Source organism: Varanus komodoensis, unplaced genomic scaffold (genome assembly GCF_004798865.1).
Source record: "Varanus komodoensis strain SLA01 unplaced genomic scaffold, ASM479886v1 scaffold34_1, whole genome shotgun sequence".
NCBI classification, from domain to species: Eukaryota; Metazoa; Chordata; class Lepidosauria; order Squamata; family Varanidae; genus Varanus; species Varanus komodoensis.
The window spans coordinates 4,019,847-4,039,125 of NW_025335854.1; positions in this window are offsets into that span (position 1 = coordinate 4,019,847).

The window sequence follows — 19,279 nt, forward strand, 5'->3', positions numbered from 1 at the left end:
AGATATTTGACATACTGTGTAACAAATCAGGATAATTTTATCAAGCAGTTGTCAGATGAGGGGAAAAAGAGATGATCAGGTCTGCTAAATAATTCAGTTTGGTTTATTTGATACAATCATTGATTTCATTCTTCTCCACTTGCCCTAGTCCTGCACACCTCACTGAAGCAGGCAACTTCCCTTGAGAAGAGAAAAGTCAGGTTTTTTTTTTTTTTCTTTAAAGGAATCAATTATCTTAAGGTACAAAAGACAATGAAAGAAAATGGAATCTGTGTGATAATGCAACTTTTCGGATCCGCTAGGTAGGCACCCCCACTCCATTTCCCCACTCTGAAAAGAATGGCTTTCACAATTCTGCCAGATTATGCTGCAGTGTTTTAAACACTGGGGGTAATTGCTGTTGATGAAAAATACGAAAAGAACATGTTCCATTTTGTTAAAAGCTGTTCAGATGAATCCTAGGAATACACTTGAAGGACTATTAATAGAAGTGTATGTATGCCCCCCAAAATCTAATTAACCTTTTTGATTAAATAGACTGGGATTACTTAGTTATTACTATTCCTGTCAGAATTACCATAATTTAAACTTTTTTCCTATCAGGAAATAGAATAGGGCTTTTTATTAAATGGAAACTGAAACATGGTGCATTTAATCACACTTTTCTAGACAAAGCTTTTTAACCTGTTACTTCTGCTTCCAGATTTTTTGTGGGATTAAGATTGGATTTCTATGCACCTTTCCTCTTTCAGGACATTCTGTCATAGAACTTCTACTCAGGTGGCTGGAATCTCATTGGATGGATTAGAATTCAACATTACTCTCAGTCACTCAAACATCCACAGTGCAAAAGCTTTTTCATACACAATAATATTGCCTTGGTCACCTAAACAGTTTTCTCATGTACAAAGGAAGGTGGAGATGTTATTTATTTTATTTTATTTATTTATTTAGAATATTTATATGCTGTCCTGTCACGAAGGCCTCAGGACAGCTTAGGAAGGCCTAAGAGGTCAAATTGCATTGCCTTTTGGTTTTCTTGTGGCTTAGGGAAGCAAAGTGGAATGGCATGACCACAGTGGTGGCCAATGGCTGTTTCAGATTATGATTCCCCAAAATATCACATTCTCCCTGCTCAAAATGTCACATTTTCCCTGCTCAACCATTTTTCCTGCTGTTGTAGCAAAGGAAAGCTGGCTGAAAGGTTCTGTCATTGTCCCAGTCACCAGTAAATTGACGGAAGTGAGGAATGGCAAGTGCTCACTAAAATCCTCAGCAAGAAAAGCTCAGGATCTTTCAAGGGCTAATTCAGAAAAAGCCACAACTATTGCACTGTCAGAGCTGATCAGCCAAAGTGTTACATGGTGTAAGCGGTGATAGTCGTCATTTCCCTTGCAGACCGAACACAGCAAATTCTATTTTATTGAAGAATTTGTGTGTAGGATCAGTGAAACTAGATTTAATTCCAGAAGATCATCCCAGCATTTCTACTGTAGATAACAGAGACATCCTGAAGAGCGGCGTGATATAAACACTATTTAAACACCACCAACCCCATCAGTGTTGACATGTAAAGAAAGAGTGTTGAGACATTAAAAGGCTCACAGTCATCTATCTTTGGCTTGACAGTAAGAATGAGTGTCACACAAAGACTCTTATTTTCAACTCCTAAAATGGAAGAGATAATAGGGATAGATTTATGGCTGACCAGACTGTAGACCTACACCTTTTCTGCTCACAAAGCTGAAGGAAAGCTACACACCGTGTCTTTTGGGGTGTCAAATGTCCATCTCTCACCCTTCCTGGACTCCTGGAAACAACAGCCTTATGGGTCATAATGGCCAAGATCCTGTAGGGAGAGATGGTCACCTTCCCATTTCCAAGTGTCCCAGACATATAGTTAATGGCCATCCAGAAAACCACACTGAATTTTGCTAGAGGTGAGAGATGCAGTGATATTGGAGCTTATCTCTTCTGGAAATGAGATTTCCACTTTCATTTTTATTTAAGGTTACAGCTGTATCTTCCTTTTTTTCTCTTAAAAGAAACCCAGGGGAGTTTCTTTTCACCTCTTGACCACTCTTTCCTCCCAACAGCCCTGTGTGATAGGTTAGACTCCATCACTGGCCAAAAACGGCCCAGTGAGTTTCATGGTCAAGTATGGACTAAAAGCTGGGTCTCCCAAGTCCCTGTCCTACACACTAGCCAGTCTGCTTTCGGTGGAGCTCTGTCCTCTACCTAAAAGACTGTTCTGAGCCATTCCATCTTAACAATAAAGAACCATAGCTAGCTACGCAGAGATGACACAGGACATATGTGCCAGTTGGCACTCAAAATGTCCAGGATGATGTTAAACCCCACAAAGCAATTCTCTGACTTCCTTGGACTTAGTAACTTCACTCTCATTGCCAGAGCAAAAGCAAACATGTGATTGAATCCTCTGGCTGTTGTGCAACCCTAACCCAGTTTCACACCTGAGCTCTCTTCATCCACAAACTGCTTGGACCAAGCCAGGATGTTTTGCATTGCTGTTATCTGTCTTGTTCTATTATAGGTCAGCTCTTGCATGCTGCAAGCTGCATGCAAAGTTTTGGGCCCAGCCCAGCAGGCTTCGGCAAATGGGGCGGCATAAAAATGTTTTAATAAATAAATAAAATAAAAATAAAAATTAACAAATCGGCAGATCTGAGTAAAATACAAGTGGATAGACTGCTTAAACCCTTTCTCTTCAGTCATGTTTTCACTCAGAATTGCTTTCCCTTGATTGCGTTTTCAATTTTACAGGCTGAAAAGACAAGGGTAAACTTCAGGGTAAACACGCATAAGATTGACCTAATTGTCTGTTGCACCATATTGCTTTTGGTTAAGACATGTGGAGAATGCATTTTAACAGTAAACAGTAGTTTGAATCAGTATGGACAAGAATTCCTGGCAAGAATAATGAATTTCCCACTCACTTTTCCCCATTTTATGGTAGCCTAATTATAAACAAATGGAATTAAAATGTCTTAAAGCTACTAAATCAAGCACAACTCACAACTAGATTAATCCAAGAGTAGATTGACCTTTAAAGGATTTTTTTTTAAAAAAAAAGATAGATAATGTGTTGACTTTCTGGCAAAGAAGTACAAATTAGAAGGGGAAGAATCCATGGTTCTTAACTAAGAAAGAAAGACAGAGTAGACCAAAAACCATGTTCATCATAGAACTATGGTAATGTTAAACGCTAGTCCAGACAAAACATTTTGTCTATGTCTAGACAAAATAATTTGTTTCTAGTTTAAAATGAATAATGCAAGCTCCCATAAGAATTGTTGTTGATTTAATGGCTGGGGAAAGGAAGCTATTTATCTTTGGGGTACAGTGCACATAAGAGTTACAGTATACAAATTGACCAAACAATTGACTCAGTGAGATTTAAACTCTGGCAACTCTGATTATGAAATTTTACAGTACAATTCACATTATTCTAAAGTATTAATAGCATCTTGGTGCATGAAATGGAATAGTAATGTTCAATGCACACTGATTTGCTAAGAGGGTAATTTAAGCCACAAGATAGACATAATAGCATAGGGTTAGGGCTGGGTTGGGGTCAGTGTTAGAGTTAGTGATCAGAACCCCATGGCTGCAGAGGCTAGTCAGATAAAATACAGTTAAATGCTGCAATGTAATGCTGATCACTCCTACCCCTTCAGGGCCCAGTAGGACTAGCCAATATTTTGTGTGTGCATCCCAAAAAATATCACACAGTCACTGGGAACATACAGGGGTTCTTCAGTGAGCTAATCAATGTGGAAATGATTTCTTGTAAAATGTCTGAAGAATAAAGCAAACCTAAGCTTTGGGAAGATTAATTTTCCTCCATCGAAACCTGAAAAAAAATTACCCAGCATTTTTCAATATTCTCCTCTTTTAGCTCTGAATTAAGATTCCATGTCAGTGACAGATTTTTCAAAAGATGTGAATTGTTTGTTAGGTTTTGTGTAAGAATTATTTAAGTACCATTAGCTTGAGTTTCCCATAGTTTTAAAACTTGATTGCTGTTTAATGATGTGTGTAATGGTATGTCTTGTTTTGTATTCCATTTAGCATCCTTCAGTATAAAGTTAATGAAGTTTTTTGTGCAGGAATTATTATCTTCCTGTCAAGTTAGTCCTTGGCCTCTCTCTGGAGAGGTTTATCCCAAGCACAACTGCTGCTTTGTGTGTGTACATATTTTTTCAATGCACTTAACATTTGTTTCTAATATTTGTACCCCATCCTCATACAAAATAGAGTTAAAATCCCATAAAATATAAACATAAGCTTAAACAAGAATCTGTAAAGCAAATAAATACAGAGCGTGATAATTCCTTCAAAGGTCTTGCACAAGTTGCTCCGGATAGCTCCCTAGAAACCCTGTGGAGATTGGCCTGAAGTGTCTTTGGGGCAATGAGCTATATAAGGATATTGTCACAAATTAAGAAAGCCCTATGAATGCAACCTTTTGGTACTGTCCATGGGGTTTTGAATGCAAAACATGGGGTTTGGATTGTGGTGCTGGAGAAGACTCCTGAGTCTTTTGTCAGTCTTAAAGGAAATCAACCCTGACTGCTTTTTAGAAGGCCAGATCCTGAAGATGAAACTCAAATACTTTGGCCATCTAATGAGAAGGAAGGACTCACTGGAGAAGACCCTGATGCTGGGAACAATAGATGGCAAAAGAAGCAGGGGATGGCAGAGAATGAGCTGGCTGGATGGAGTCACTGAAGCAGTCGGGGTGAGCTTTGGTGGACTCCGAGGGATGGTGGAGGACAGGAAGGCCTGGAGGAATGTTGTCCATGGGGTCATGATGGGTCAGTCATGACCTTGTGACTAACAACATGAATGCAACACTTTTGTATCCCATTAAACCCTCCTTGTATCTATACTGTTTGAAGATGTTTTACCCATAGGAGGCATCCTCAAATACTCCCTGCCCAAGTGTACACTAGACAGCTGATGTTAACGAAGATTCAGCAGTCTTCCCTACCACATCACATACCAATGGCTTACAAGGCTCCCTTTTCCCTATTCTTCAACCATACTCTCCATCCATTGGACTCCACCCCACATTGGACCATTCTGCACATTGCAAAGTCAACAGTCATGCCTAGCCCCACAGAGATTATGTACAACAGTTAGGTTTACTCTTTTCAAAGTTGTTCCTAATTCAGAAAACACCTGCCCCAACCCACCATCTCTGACAGAGCTCCCCCTAGTGGAGTGGGTGCCATCAACATGGCGTGATCCATCCTGAGCACATGTATGGAAGACCAGAGTTGCATACAAGCATCCATGCTACCTCAGATAACATTGATAGGGTCTGTCATGAGCAGGGCACTGCTGCTCATTGTCCCATAAAAAAGGAGAAAGTTTATTGGAGGGATTGGTTGTAAGGCACCTTCACTGAACATTAAGAAAACAAAAACCAAAAGCAAGCATTTGAAAACATACATTTAACATTATCTGTAATCTCGAGCCTAATGCTGGGAACAATTGAAGGCAAAAGAAGAAGGGGATGGCAGAGGATGAGGTGGCTGGATGGAGTCACTGAAGCAGTTGGTGTGAGCTTGGGTGGACTCCAGGGGATGGTGGAGGACAGGAAGGCCTGGAGGAATGTTGTCCATGGGGTCACGTTGGGTTGGACACGATTTTGCGACTAACAACTACAACATAATCTCCTCTCCTCCCATCATTAGATTGATTTACATAAAATGCGATCTAAAGTCCCTCAGGATGCATGTTGGGATCTTTATGGAGTATGATTATTGCTGAGAAAATGCAGGAGAAAAAGGTGGTAAGGCATCTCTTGAAAATGACGATGGAGGAAGAGAATCAAATGGAGCAACAGCCTTTCCAAAATGTTCTCTCTCAAGTGACATGGTGGTGAATTTATTATTCTCTGTTGTTATTTTAGTCCATGCACAATTGGATGGCTTTCAATTACAGAATTCTGAAAGCTTTGAATTCCAGTATAGGACTGGTTATTAACATCAGTATCACACTGTGATAAAACCACACTTTTAATCTTAGGGTACTTAAGGTATATGAAGGCCCACTGCTGCTAAGAGATTTATGGGTCTCCAGCTGTTCAAATTTATGTTGTTAGAGGAAATTCTGTTTTTGTGGGCTTGTTCTTAGTCAAGAAGGAGAAATAAATGTGGGAGATGGAATTGATATAGGAGCTTTTGGTATAACAAAAATCAATTAGGTCTGTCACCTAACACAAATAACCCCATGTTGTGTATTAGAGCTACTATTTCTTCCCTTCTAACAGGAGAAATAAGAGAACCTCCTCGCAAAGGCACCGTGGTGTGAGGGTTGCCTCCTGGAGCTCTTGACCCCCAATACGCCCTTTCTGAGATCAGTGCCTTGCTGATTTCTTCATTGTGTTCAAAATACCCTATGGGAATGATCCTATGGCCCAACCTATTGTCTGAGGGGCTGTAGGATAGGCCACTCATTCTCAGCCTGACCTACCTCACAGGATAAGGTGGAGGAGAACTATGAAGGCCCCTTGGGTCCCTCCAAAGAGGAAAAAAGTCAAGATGTAAATATAAAGTAATAATAATAATCAAGGTAATCATAATCATGATGGTGATAGTGCCCCAAGAGAGTAATTTTCAAGCAGTTTTCCAGGAAGTCCTTTGGGATCTCTGGATTCCATTGAGGTTCTTCAAGAAGGAGATCAAGAATGGCACACAAGACTCCATGAAAATTGCAGCTGGTCCACCATTTGTTTCAATGAGAGATGCTACTACTGTCCTGCTACCTCCTCCCCTCCCCACACACACACAGAGATTCCTTAATTCCAAAGTAAATACCTCACATCGTTACGTCTAGCAACCCACATCTCTGATGCATAATAAGTTAAGTACAGCAGTGCCATTGGTGGACACCTGGGAAAGAGTGCTTGCGTGTGCTCATTGACCTGCAATATTTCCCAACATTTGCTGAAAAGGAAGAAGGTTACTTTGCTCCAAGGGACATTCTAGTATTATGGGTGTTCATTATCATGCCAAATATGGTAACCTAACCAATGGGATTTAACATCGAGCTCTGAAATCCAATGCATGTCAAATTCAGTGGGACTTCACCATTGAATTTGAACTTTAACTTTGAACATTGAACTATATCAACTATAGGAACATGGATATAGGATTAGTTTCAGTAAGGATCCTATTTAGTTGCTTTCCACCTCCTTGCATCTGTGCTATCTCTCCCCTCCATCCCCAGAAAACTTTTGTACTACATAGCTGAAAACTCTAGCCAAATCACAAAACAATTGCTTCATGATGCTCAAGACATGTTGAGACAGCACAAAGAGAAAGCAAGTCAATGCATTGGGAAAGGCACTGAATTAAATGAAAATGACAGCAGAGGCTGATACATGTTTACCTCGGTCCCACTGTTTTCAGCTGGGCTCATTCCTAGGTAATTGTGCATAGAAAAGCAGCCAAAATTATGTTAGCTGGCTCCTTATTGTCTGTGTGGACCATTCAATCATTCATAGAGCAAATCTTGATAAATCCAACCAAAGGGACTGGAAGTATGTTTTCAGAGAGTACTTAACTATAGGACTGCAGTTACAACAGTGTTTTATTTCCCACTCAAAGCCACATCCCAATTTTTATTCTAGCCTTGTAATAAAACATTTGTCTATCTTATTCAGCTTATTGTGAACTTGTCTCTTCCTCTTCCTCCTCCCAAGAAGTACTTCTCCAGTGGGTTGTTTCCACCCAGCTTCTCAGCTTGATTGCTCACAAAGGTGAACTGCTGCATCCTTTTTGATCATTTATTGTTCCAGCCAGGTCTGAAGCATGTCAAGAAGCAACACGCTTGCCAATTAGCTGTGAAAAATGCAGTGCCATTTTCAGAAGCCTTGCAGAATGCCCGCATTTCAGGTGATAACTTACCTAGCAGCACATTCCTAACAATAACTACTTAGAGTAGTGTGGGTTTCTCTTTTCAACAAAATGCACATAAACAATAAGAAACAGACAAACCACCCTTGGAAAACAAATGCTCAAAGAAAAGACAAGCTGTCAAACTTTTTTCCTTTTTATGGTGCTCATCTAGCAGGGTGCAGTGGGAATGTGACTGACAGGCATTCAGAAACAAACACGGCCTCCAAATACACTCATCAGACAGCCAGGATTAATTGCAACTCCATGTTGAGCTTATGCATGGTAGCAAACCTGGTTTTGTCAGTGCCATGTAAGAAGCGAGATGCAGGGAAAATTGTGGCTCCAATATTAGCAGGGCTAGTTAGACACTCTGGATTTTACTTTGAACTTTAAAAGAGCTACCTATCCATGATGCTGAACCTTACCCTTGAACTCAGTGCCACGGTGAGCATCTTCAAAGGTTAAGGTGGAGCAGAGAAGTAGCCCCACTGGAATTGAAGTCACCAGCCTGCACTGGTGACATGCTTAAGATTATGTGACTGTTGCAAAGTGGTCCATTTAAGGATTAAACAGTTTGGGGTCGTAGCTCATATGTACATTCAGGTATTTAAGGAGAGAGGTGTGATGATGTTCATCAAATGGACTTTTACCAAATATGGTTCTCTGTGTGTACAGACTTGAGCATATTTGAACAGGCATGCATTAGCCCCAGAAGGACCTTGGAAATTGCCAGTGGAGTATCTATGACAAGATGAGAAATCCCAAGTTGATCCACACACAGAGAGACTTCAGGCAACGACCATTTGGAGCATCATGGAACTGTGCGGTGTAGCAATGAGAGAGTTTGATTAGGGTTCAGGAGATGCAGGTTCTGGTCTCCACTGGGAGATTTCAGGCAATTACTCTCAGTCTGACCCATAGCATCCCTGTGAGGATGAAATGGAGAAGAGGAGTGCCACATGTGCTATCTTGTGGAAAGGTGGGATATGAGTACACAAAGTAAGCAAGAAGACACAGCACAGTCTTGCAGTGCTCTGCCTGGATCATCAAGTTGGAGGGACAGCTCCATGGAATTCAGGAATTCAAAAATGGCTTGAAATGCTGCAGAGATGTTGAAAATCAGAATTGATTGTCTTCTATGATACAGAAGAGCACTGATGGTCATTTTCCACTCTCATTAAGAAGAATGGAAATTTTCTTTATTTTTTTCTTTTTTCCCCTTTAAAAATTTATTTATTTATAGTTAGTTAGTTAGTTAGTTAGTTAGTTAGTTAGTTAGTTATTTAGTTAGTTAGTTCATAGACCTCATAACTGCATAGACAGATGAGATTAGAATGTAGACCTGAGCAGACAAGTTAGCTGTGGGCTAGATGAACTCCAGCCTCAGCACAGGCCTAGCATATGTCAGTAGTTTAGTCCTGTCTTTGGTGATCTCCCATCTTCAGTGGAAGACCTTATAGCCTGCATCTGAGTGAACAACATAGCATGAAATTGACTCCTACTTTCAACTAGAAGAGTGTATAATTCCAGGGACTGACTTTACCAGGACAAAGAAAAAAACAGATTAAGAAATTGCTGGACTCATTTGTGGAGAAGAATTTCTTTCTTTCTTTCTTTCTTTCTTTCTTTCTTTCTTTCTTTCTTTTTTCCTTCCTTCCTTCCTTCCCTCCCTCCCTCTCTAGTTTTGTTTTGTTTTGTTTTGTTTTTGGTGGCTGTTGCTGCTGCAGAACTCAGGGCCAGGGACAACAGAGATCTGGCGCAGACACCTGCCTAGGAACCATGTTTAGTCTAAGAGCAACTCTGGAATAAAATGTTATTCCTCCCAATGTTTCCAACAGCACATACAGTGACCCTTATCCCTGTCTCTGGGCTAGCCCCATCAGCATAATAGACTTTTGCAGCCCTAATAACATGGTTCCACTGAAAACAGAGAAGTGCATTCTGTATCCATCTTTCACATATATGGATGTAGCAGTAGTCAAGTTTTTACGGCCCATAAGAGTTTTAAGTCGATGAACTTCCAGCACATGAAAAGAGCATTTCCTTTGATTTCATCAATCACAAGGGAAGCCTTCTTAGGGCAAATGGCATCAGCTCCAGAACGTTTTGCATTCCTAATAGAAGAGACCCTGAGGGAGATCAATTAACAATTTCTTAGATATGTGTGGCAATTTAAAAATGATCAGCATATGCAGCAGCACCGGCTTTTAGAACTTTCTAAGTGTGTCTAATCAATCAAGTATATTAAAATCTTTAGGTGGAACTACAGGAATTTTAGCATGCAGGAGTAATCTAAATGAAAAATGTAACAACAGGCTCGATATGTTGCAGAGAGTTCTGCTCTTGCTTTACTACTACTGGAAATTCTATCCTAAGAAATATTATACGCTATTTCTAGAACCACAGAATTTGCTTATAACTTGAAGCCTCCTGGAATTATACCACTTGCTCCCCCTGCTCCTGTCCAATCATGAAAAAATCAAAATTTCGAAGGATCTGCTCAGTTGTGAGGGTCATGACCCATGAAGGAAGGCAAGGTGGAAACACAGAAACTTGGAAGGTTGCACTGTGCCAAGTCCATGTATGGATGTTGAAAAATGAATCGATCTTTTGTGGATTGTGTCACATCAGTCATACACTGATGAAATCATATTTTGCACAAGGGTATTTGCATTCTTTTGTGCAAATTTGCAATTGTGTAAATTTGTGCAGTTAAAAATGTGCAAGCTGTCCATGCAAATGCCCTTTAGACCAAACTTTCTGGGGGGAAAAAACATCTGCGTAGGCCCTGAAACCCAAAACTCTACTCAGCCAGGTAACATGTACCTAGCCCAATCAGTTTTTTAACTGAAATCTTGGGTGTGCAATAGTTGCCTTCCCATATTCTTCCTTCCCCCCTAAATGCACCCCTCTTTATACCTGGAAATTATATCTTAAAGAAACCCTTCCTAAAGCTTCCCCATGTGCATGTCAGCCTGGCTGCAAAGCTATCTGAACTGCTTGTAATTCATATTCCCTGGAGACGTGTTGAGGGAAGGAGGAGAGAGTTTAGAATCCCCACCAAGACTGACCGGGAGGTTCACCCCATGGATTAAACTGGGGTCTCAGCTGAGCCATGACACTTTATGGGAGACAGCTTTATAAAGAAGAGGTCCACCAGTCATCCCATCTCAGATTCATAACACGTGGAGAAAGCAGGGATTCCTGCTTCTAGGATTCCTAGAAGGGAACTAGGGTCCTTCTGCATGTAAAGGCAGAGTCCTGTGCTCAGCAGATCACAAGGTGAGTCCCCACAACTGAGGCAGCCCCCCTGCATCAGCTCCATCCACCTGCTGCAGCAAGCCCACAGCAAGAGAGTGGCCGGAGAGGCACTAGATCCATCCCATCCCATTTCTCACTCTGAGCCCTCTCTGGTGAGTGACCCCCTGCTTGCCTGCCTGCCCGCCCAATTTCTCCCATTGAGGATCTTCCCAGAAGGAGAGCTCCAGCAGACATCTCTTGCACTGGGTGAGTCAAAAGCAAAACTCCTTTCTTTCAACCTATCTAGGAAATTCCAACATGGGAGGGCCAGGGACAACGTGCAGATTCCATGGCTGTATATTTCCCTGTACAAACAAACTGTTCAAATTTGCTGCATAGGTTGCAAGAAAGTATCCCTCCCACCTATGCTTAATTGTGCTTTTCCTGTGCCTTCCACATCTAGTTGTATCCCATAGGTCCTCCACCTCTTCAGAGTTGCATTTGGGAAGCCCAAGAAGTGCAACCTGAATGCAGGCTGCCTAGTGAGCTGCTGTTAGGTCTGAGTTTATAAGATTTCTTTCAAAACAAAACAAAGCAGAACAGAACAGAACAGAACTGGAAGGGCGCTTGGACTTAGCTTTTTCAGCAGCTGATGCCTTTAGAGATTGATCTATATTTGCACAGCAGACAAAACATAAATAAGCATCTCTCGGCTCACACTGCAATGCAGAAATGAAAAGCAAGGTGTAAAAGGATTGTTTGCTGAAGCAGAGAGAAAACACGCCAGCCATGTAGCTTAAAGCAGAGATTTATTTGATGCCCCAGGGAGATGGTACATGTTTTACTTTCGAGTACTTAAATGCAGTACCCCCACTGTTGTTCTTGGACACATCCAGAAAAATCCAGCTTAGTATAGCTTAACCTCTTGTCTTCAAATGGCAAGTGATCTTCAAATGGCAAACAGGTACAGTATGATAGCTTGCTTGCCTGCTGGATTTATAAGGGTTAGATGGCTAGGGCTTCAGTGATTAGCTGTGCTCTAGGGAACTGGTCTTCAACTAGAAGGGGGCAAAATTGGGTCATACCCTGACCTAAAATGAAAGGAATCAATAGCAGCGTAGAGAAGTGTCAAAGAGTCACAGACTCCAACCCTCTAGTATTCATGGGTTTCCTCTCGTACTTTTGGAAAGCAAGCTGATCCAAGCAGAAGGAATGAAGGTTGCACAACAGATGAAGGTCTTCCATGTCATGTGCAGCAGCACGGTGCCTGCTGTGTGTGATGCAGAAGAGGACTTCCACGTGTTCTATGTTTACACAGGGCTCCATTCCTAGAGAGGGCCTACAAACAAAGGTCTCCATTCTTAATGGGTGCTGCCTTAATGCTGGACATGCATGACAGGAATCCACAATCACAGCTGCATCAAAGAGGAGTGGAATCTGGGAAGCCACCCCAGAGCAGATTCCTCACACATCCCTAGCGTAGTGGCACATTCTGATGTGCAGTTGCTTACCTTGACAGCCCCATCATCACACGTGCCAAGAAGAGTCCATCTCAAACCAATCTACCACCATGAGCTCCACCAGGAACCTTTCATGAAGCAAGTGGGTTTTCTAAGCAAAGAGGACATCAATTGCCCATTCAGAACCAAGTCACCCCAGAATACTTTGTATTACAGTGTTCCCCCTGACACACATACAGCGTGAGCTAGTGTGAGATTTGCAACTAAGCTCAGAAGAAGGAATTCCTGTACAGTTGGAGGTGACTAAAGCATCTCTGCTATGAAAAAGTGTTTCTGCTACATCCTGCCAAGCCCTTGGTTCCGCTACACCACTGACTCACAGCCCTGCAAATAGAAACATGGAAAAGAAGATGAAGGCAGGCAATCACACAGTGCACAACTGGGCTAACGCAAGTCCCAGGTCTGTAAAGCTTGAGGGCCACTTGGGTAGAGCCAGTTGACAAAGGCCAGTGACAATTGAGTGCACATATACAGCAGGGGTGGGCAGCTTACAACCCTCCAGATGTTTGGGCCAACAGCTGCCAGAATGCTGTGCCATTGACTACAGCAGCTAGGGTTGACGGGAGATGTTGGCTGAGAATCTGGAGGCTCATAAATAGTCTGCTCTGACCTCAGACCTTCCCCAGAACCCTCCACAGCATGCAAACAATCCTTGGCAGACACATTAATGTGAAAGCACTTCCTAAATATAGGCAGTTTGACAACCACTGAGATGCATTTTGCATGCAAGCAATACATTCTGTCAAATGCCGTATCAAATGCTGCATGAAATTAAATATTATTATTACCAAACTTTTGACATTAAATAGTCAGAGAATATCTGACAAACATGCCAGCACTTAAAGAATTGTTAAAGGTGATCCTACAGTGCAGTTCATATAAGAGAATGTTGGGAATTGGATTCAGCTCAGTATAAAGGCAACGAGTATATCAAACTGATCTATGAAAGAAAATTATATTGTAGAATGATGCAACAGGGCTGCTCTTAAAATCAGTGCTATGTCACTCGACAGCTGAAAAGATATTTTCTATTTTCTTAGTCAGGTTTATGGCAACTGAAGAATAGGCCATTTAATATTCCTTTTGCTTTTGACCAATCAGTCCCAGTCTCAAGGACAGAGTTGTCCTTTCTGATCCTGAACTGATGTATTCTGGAAGAGAATCTGAAAACAGTAGTGACAAAAGATTACATTCTCAGCTTTATTGATGAGCTGGATATTAATAAATCACCAGGCCCAAACAGTGTGCATCCTAGAGTTCTTAAAAGGTTCACATATATGAAATCACTGAACTTCTAAAAAAATGTAATATGTCCCTAAGATCAGCCTCTGTGCCAGAGGATTGGAAAAAGGCCATTGTAACACCAATTTTTAAAAAGAGGTCCAGGGAGCATCCAAGAAATTGCTGGCCAGTTAGTTTAATGTCTGTTATAGAATACTTGCTTGAAAGCATTATTAAAAACAGAATCAGTAAACACCTAGAGGGACAAGCCCTGCTGATAAAGAATCAGCATGGCTCCTACAAAGGTAAGTTCTGCCTCACTAACTGAAAATATCAATATGCATATGGAAAGGGGGGAGCCTGTAGATATTGTTTACTGGGACTTCTAAAAGGCTTTTGAAAAAGTCCCTCACCAAAGACTCCTGAGCAAACTTAGCAGTCATTTTATTTATTTAAAACATTTCTATGCCACCCCCATCGCAACAAAGCCTCTGGGTGGCTCACAACTTAATTAAAAACATATAAATAACACTAAATACAATAAAGATTAAAAAGCCCGGTAACATCTCTGCTAAAAATTTAAAATCCTATAAATACATAATAAATTAACAATTAAAATAAGTTTAAAATAAAAAGGTCTTGGCCTGGCGCCGAAAAACAAGTAACGACGGCACCAGGCGGACCTCTCTGGGGAGCGCATTCCATAGGTGGGTCATGAAATAAAGGGAGGAGAAGGAGGCTGTTCTGGATCAGTAAGCAGTTAAATAAGAGGAAGCAGAAAGTGGGAATAAATGGTGATTTCTCCCAATGGAGAGATACAACCATGTTCTGTGTTAGGACCAATGCTTTTCAACCTATTCACAAAAGATTTGGAATTAGGAGGAAGCAGTGAAGTGGCCTAGTTTATTGACAGTACCGAACTATTTAGAGTGGTAAAAACCAAAAGGGATTGTGAGGGGCAGAAAAGGAATGGGCTTTAAAGTGGCAGATGCTGTTCAGGGTAAACATGTGTAAAGGAATGCACATGGGGGCAAAAAATCCCCACGTCAAGCAGAGGCTGATGGAATCTGAGCTAGCATGAAAGAATGAAAGTGCTGCCCCAGTGCACAGCTGCTGTGAAAAGGGCAACTTCCCATGTTAGGCATAATTAGAAAAGGAATTGAAAACAGAACTGGCAAGGTTGCATTCACTGCATGGAAACCTTTGGTGCAAGCATGCTTAGAATATTGCGTACACTGCTGGTCACCACAACTGAAAATGATTTTATTGAGTTGGGAAAGGACGACTAAAATGATGAAAGGGTTGGATCAACTCCCTGCGAGGAGCAGCTGCAAAATATGGGACTGTTTAGCTTAGAAAAAAAGGCAGCTAGCAGGTGACATGATAGAGGTAGATTATGGATAGAGATAGATAGATTATGTATGGTATGGGGCATGTGGAGGAGACATTTCTTCTCTCCCATAATGCTAGAACTGAAGGGTCATCCCATGAAGCTGATTGGTGGGATGTTCAGGCGAAATCAAAGGAAGGCCTTCTTCACACAATGTGCATGGAATTCACTGCCACGTGAGGTAGTGATGGCCACCAATTTGGATGGTTTCAAAAGAGGATTGGACAAATTCATGGAGGAAAAGGCTGTCCATGGATACCAGTCTTGTTGACTTTGTCCGACCTTCATTAACAGAGATGATATGCCTGCGTACACCAGTTGCTGAAGAGTTTGTGCAGGCAAGCATCTTGTACTGATCCTGTAGGTACTGGTGGGCCACCATGTGAATGGAGTGCTGGACTGTGGATCATTGGTCTGGACCAACATGGTGGTTCTTATGAAAGGGATCTAGCACACAATACAATTGGGTATGTCTAGGAAACTCTGCTAGTGGGAAAATGCAAAATACACCTGACTAAACATAATTTTGATGAGTTCTTTGAATTGTGGTGCTGGAGGAGACTCCTGCGAGTCCCTTGGACTGCAAGGAGATCAAACCAGTCAGTCCTAGAGGAGATCAACCCTGACTGCTCTTTAGAAGGCCGGATCCTATAGAGGAAACTCAAATTCTTTGCCACCTAATGAGAAGGAAGGACTCTCTGGAGAAGAGCCTGATGCTGGGAACAATAGAGGACAAAAGAAGAAGGGGGCGGCAGAGGATGAGGTGGCTGGATGGAGTCACTGAAGCAGTCGGAGTGAGTTTAGGTGGACTCTGGGGGATGGTGGAGGACAAGAAGGCCTGGTGGAATGTTGTCCATGGGATCATGAAGGGTCAGACATGACTTCACAACTAGCAGCAAAAATTCATCAGTTTAGTACTTTCCTACCACTGTCAGTTTTCTTACGGTACTTTTTTCTGCCCAGATGACTGAAGTGACTCAGGAAGGAGAACAAGTAGATAGATGTCCTTGTGCATGCTTGGGTAGGAGAACCATAAAAATGCCTGTTTACTTCAACATCATGTCTCTCCAGGGGCCGACCAAATGCTTGTAAGCAGTACGCAAGTAAAATAGCACACTTCTCATTTTGTTCAGCCACTAGCATTGAGTCACCATTGGTTGCCTTGTTCTCCATACATTTATCTAATGCATATTTCAAGTATCAAAAGTTGGGGAAACATTTCTGTAGCTCACAGCAAGTTTTTGGATGAAGACTGTCCCTAAGGCACAGTCTGATCTCAAGAAGCATTTCACTGAAAATGCCAAGAACCAAATTGAAGTTACCATGCATGGTAAACATGCTTGTTAGTTCTACTATTCACTTATGGGGCCTTCTCATTCCTAGTAAATTATGTGTGTAATATTAAGTAACTTTGTCCAAATCTTCACCTGTGTAAATATACCCAGTGTCATCATCATGCATGGAAATTATACTTTTCCGATCTACATATTTGTCCCTGTCTATTCCTACTGCTCAGCATCCATCTTAAGTGGGCAGGGTAAGTTAGCAGTGAGTCTAATGTAATTGCAAAATTTAATGCAATTCTGGGAGAATGTCCTTTCCGTTTATCACATTTAACTCTGAGAGATCCCACTGAGCTGGTAATATCTAATTAATCCATTTACAGAAGCTGTACTTATCTGTTAAAATTAAATTGTTTACATTTATATTGCCTCAGTGTAAATACTCAATGAATCTGTTATTTAAAACTCCCCCTCCCCCACCTCTCTCTCACTTACTGTCTCTTCACCACATGAGCAACTCCAGCAAGAACAGTGCAATATTTCCCTCACATATTTCCTGGAAATTCTTTAGCACCATCTTTTGGTTGAACTGTATGCTCTTTAAGCCATTAACCTACAGAAATGTTCACATCAAAGGCATGTCTAAGAAAATAGCAGAAGTGCAAAACCCTCCAGTAGGTGTTCTATAAATGAGTGATTTGTAAACGTGAATATTCACATACTTGACAGTGTTTCCATATTCACTGTGGGAACCTGGGAGCGTAGGAATAAGGAGTGATGCTCATTCTGGTTCAGTAACCTATTGTGGCTTTGAAGCTTCTCAAGGAGAGTGAGTCATCCACTGTGGATGAAGAGGTGTATCTCAACCAACATGCTTAAAACAATGCTGAGATGTACCTGCAGACACATGGTCAGTGTAAGCTTTCAGAACATTTCAAAGGGACTGAACATACCCACCAATTCTGAGGGGAAGCCTTAACATAGGGATGGGTGAGAATTTCAATGCAGCTTTTTAAATGTACTATTTATTTAAAACTGTTCTATACTATCCCATACTTAAAAGTCTCAGGACGGTTTACAACAAATTAGTCTAAAAAATAAAAATAAGAATAACAATTGCCCAACATCCAATGTTTAAAATATAAACCCACAACTAAAACAAGTTAACAATTAAAATACTGGGAGAATAAAAAGGGTTTTACCTGATGCTGAAAGGATAGAAGCATTGGCTCCAGGCGAACCTCTCTGGGGAGCATGTTCCAAAATTGGGGTACCACCACAGAGAAGGCGCTCCTCTGGGTAGTCACCTCCTTGATCTCTTTCAAGAAATCGCTTTTTATTCTCTTTTTATTAAGGATTTACCAAAGTTTGTAAAGTTCTTAGTTGGGTCACAAAGTGCTGGATATTTAAGAAGCTGAATGTGGGAGAAACTGAAACTGACAGATCTGTCCATCCAGGCCTGATATCTTACATGCTTTGTTCTTAATAATCTTTGTTTTGATCCCTATGCATTCAATTGTGTTGGCACTGAATTTGAGTTGCTACCACTCTTTTCTCCTCTCATACTTTATTGCAGGCAGATACATTGACTTTGGCTGCTGAGAATTTTGACTTTCTTATTGCTGAGAATTTCATTGCCTTCCATTTTTTAATAGGGCTTTACTGAAGTTCACAATTCAGAAAGAAAGAACTTTACTGTTAAAAGACCTGAATGTGGGAGGAAGTGAACCTGACAGATTTGCTCTTCCTTACAGGAACATAAATCTGCACTACATAATAAGTATGATTCAAGAGATAATGAGCTAATGGCTTAATTCAATGCATTTGAATTTATATATTCACAAATACCTAGCATAGTAATTTATGCCATTGTAATCATAGTTAAAAGAAAGGTGCACAATAAGGATCAAAGTTCTTCTCCATTTGGCTCCTGTGAGTGGAGCTAGATGTGTGGAAAGGTATTTTTTCTTAAAAACCAAGAAACCTCGGCAGCCAATTTTGTTAGATGCAACCCATCAGAATTTGCTAAGCATCTGTAGCACTATTAGGAGAAACCCACACTGAACAAACCCAGAGAGGTTGTCACCAGCCCCAGTTAGAACCGAGCTTTATACATGAACATGAATAGTCACATGGATACACAGTCACATGGATACACAGAAAAGGAGAAGTAAAATTTGATACAGGGCAAAAGTTTCTAGAGACAAGGAAGTCAGTGTCTCATTAGATATTTGATGAATTGCATGTGGCAACTTCACCTTGGCAATGTTTCAATGATCATTTTAGAAGTTCTCCTCCCTGTTCCCATCTCTGTAAGGTCCACCAGAGTTCAAACTTTGGCATGGGCACTATTAGCATTGCATTAATGTATATTATTCTGGAAGACATCTCAAGACTTCCACCGAGGCTCAGACCTGGCTTGGGTGGCATTCTGGGATGGAGTTGGGACTTTATATGTTGCAAGAAGGAAAGCTTCTTTTTAGGATTCAGAGAGCAGTAAACATGCTAATGGGTGAAGGAAGACCTGAATTGAGATATCCATCAGGAATGTCTCAGGTATTCATATATACTATTGTGCTTATAGTGACCCAACCAATTTTCTGAAGCTCTAATGACCTTGATACTAAGGCAGCAGAAATAATTCCATCCCATCTGCTAACCCATCGGCTAAACTTGAGATCCCACCAGAGCTGT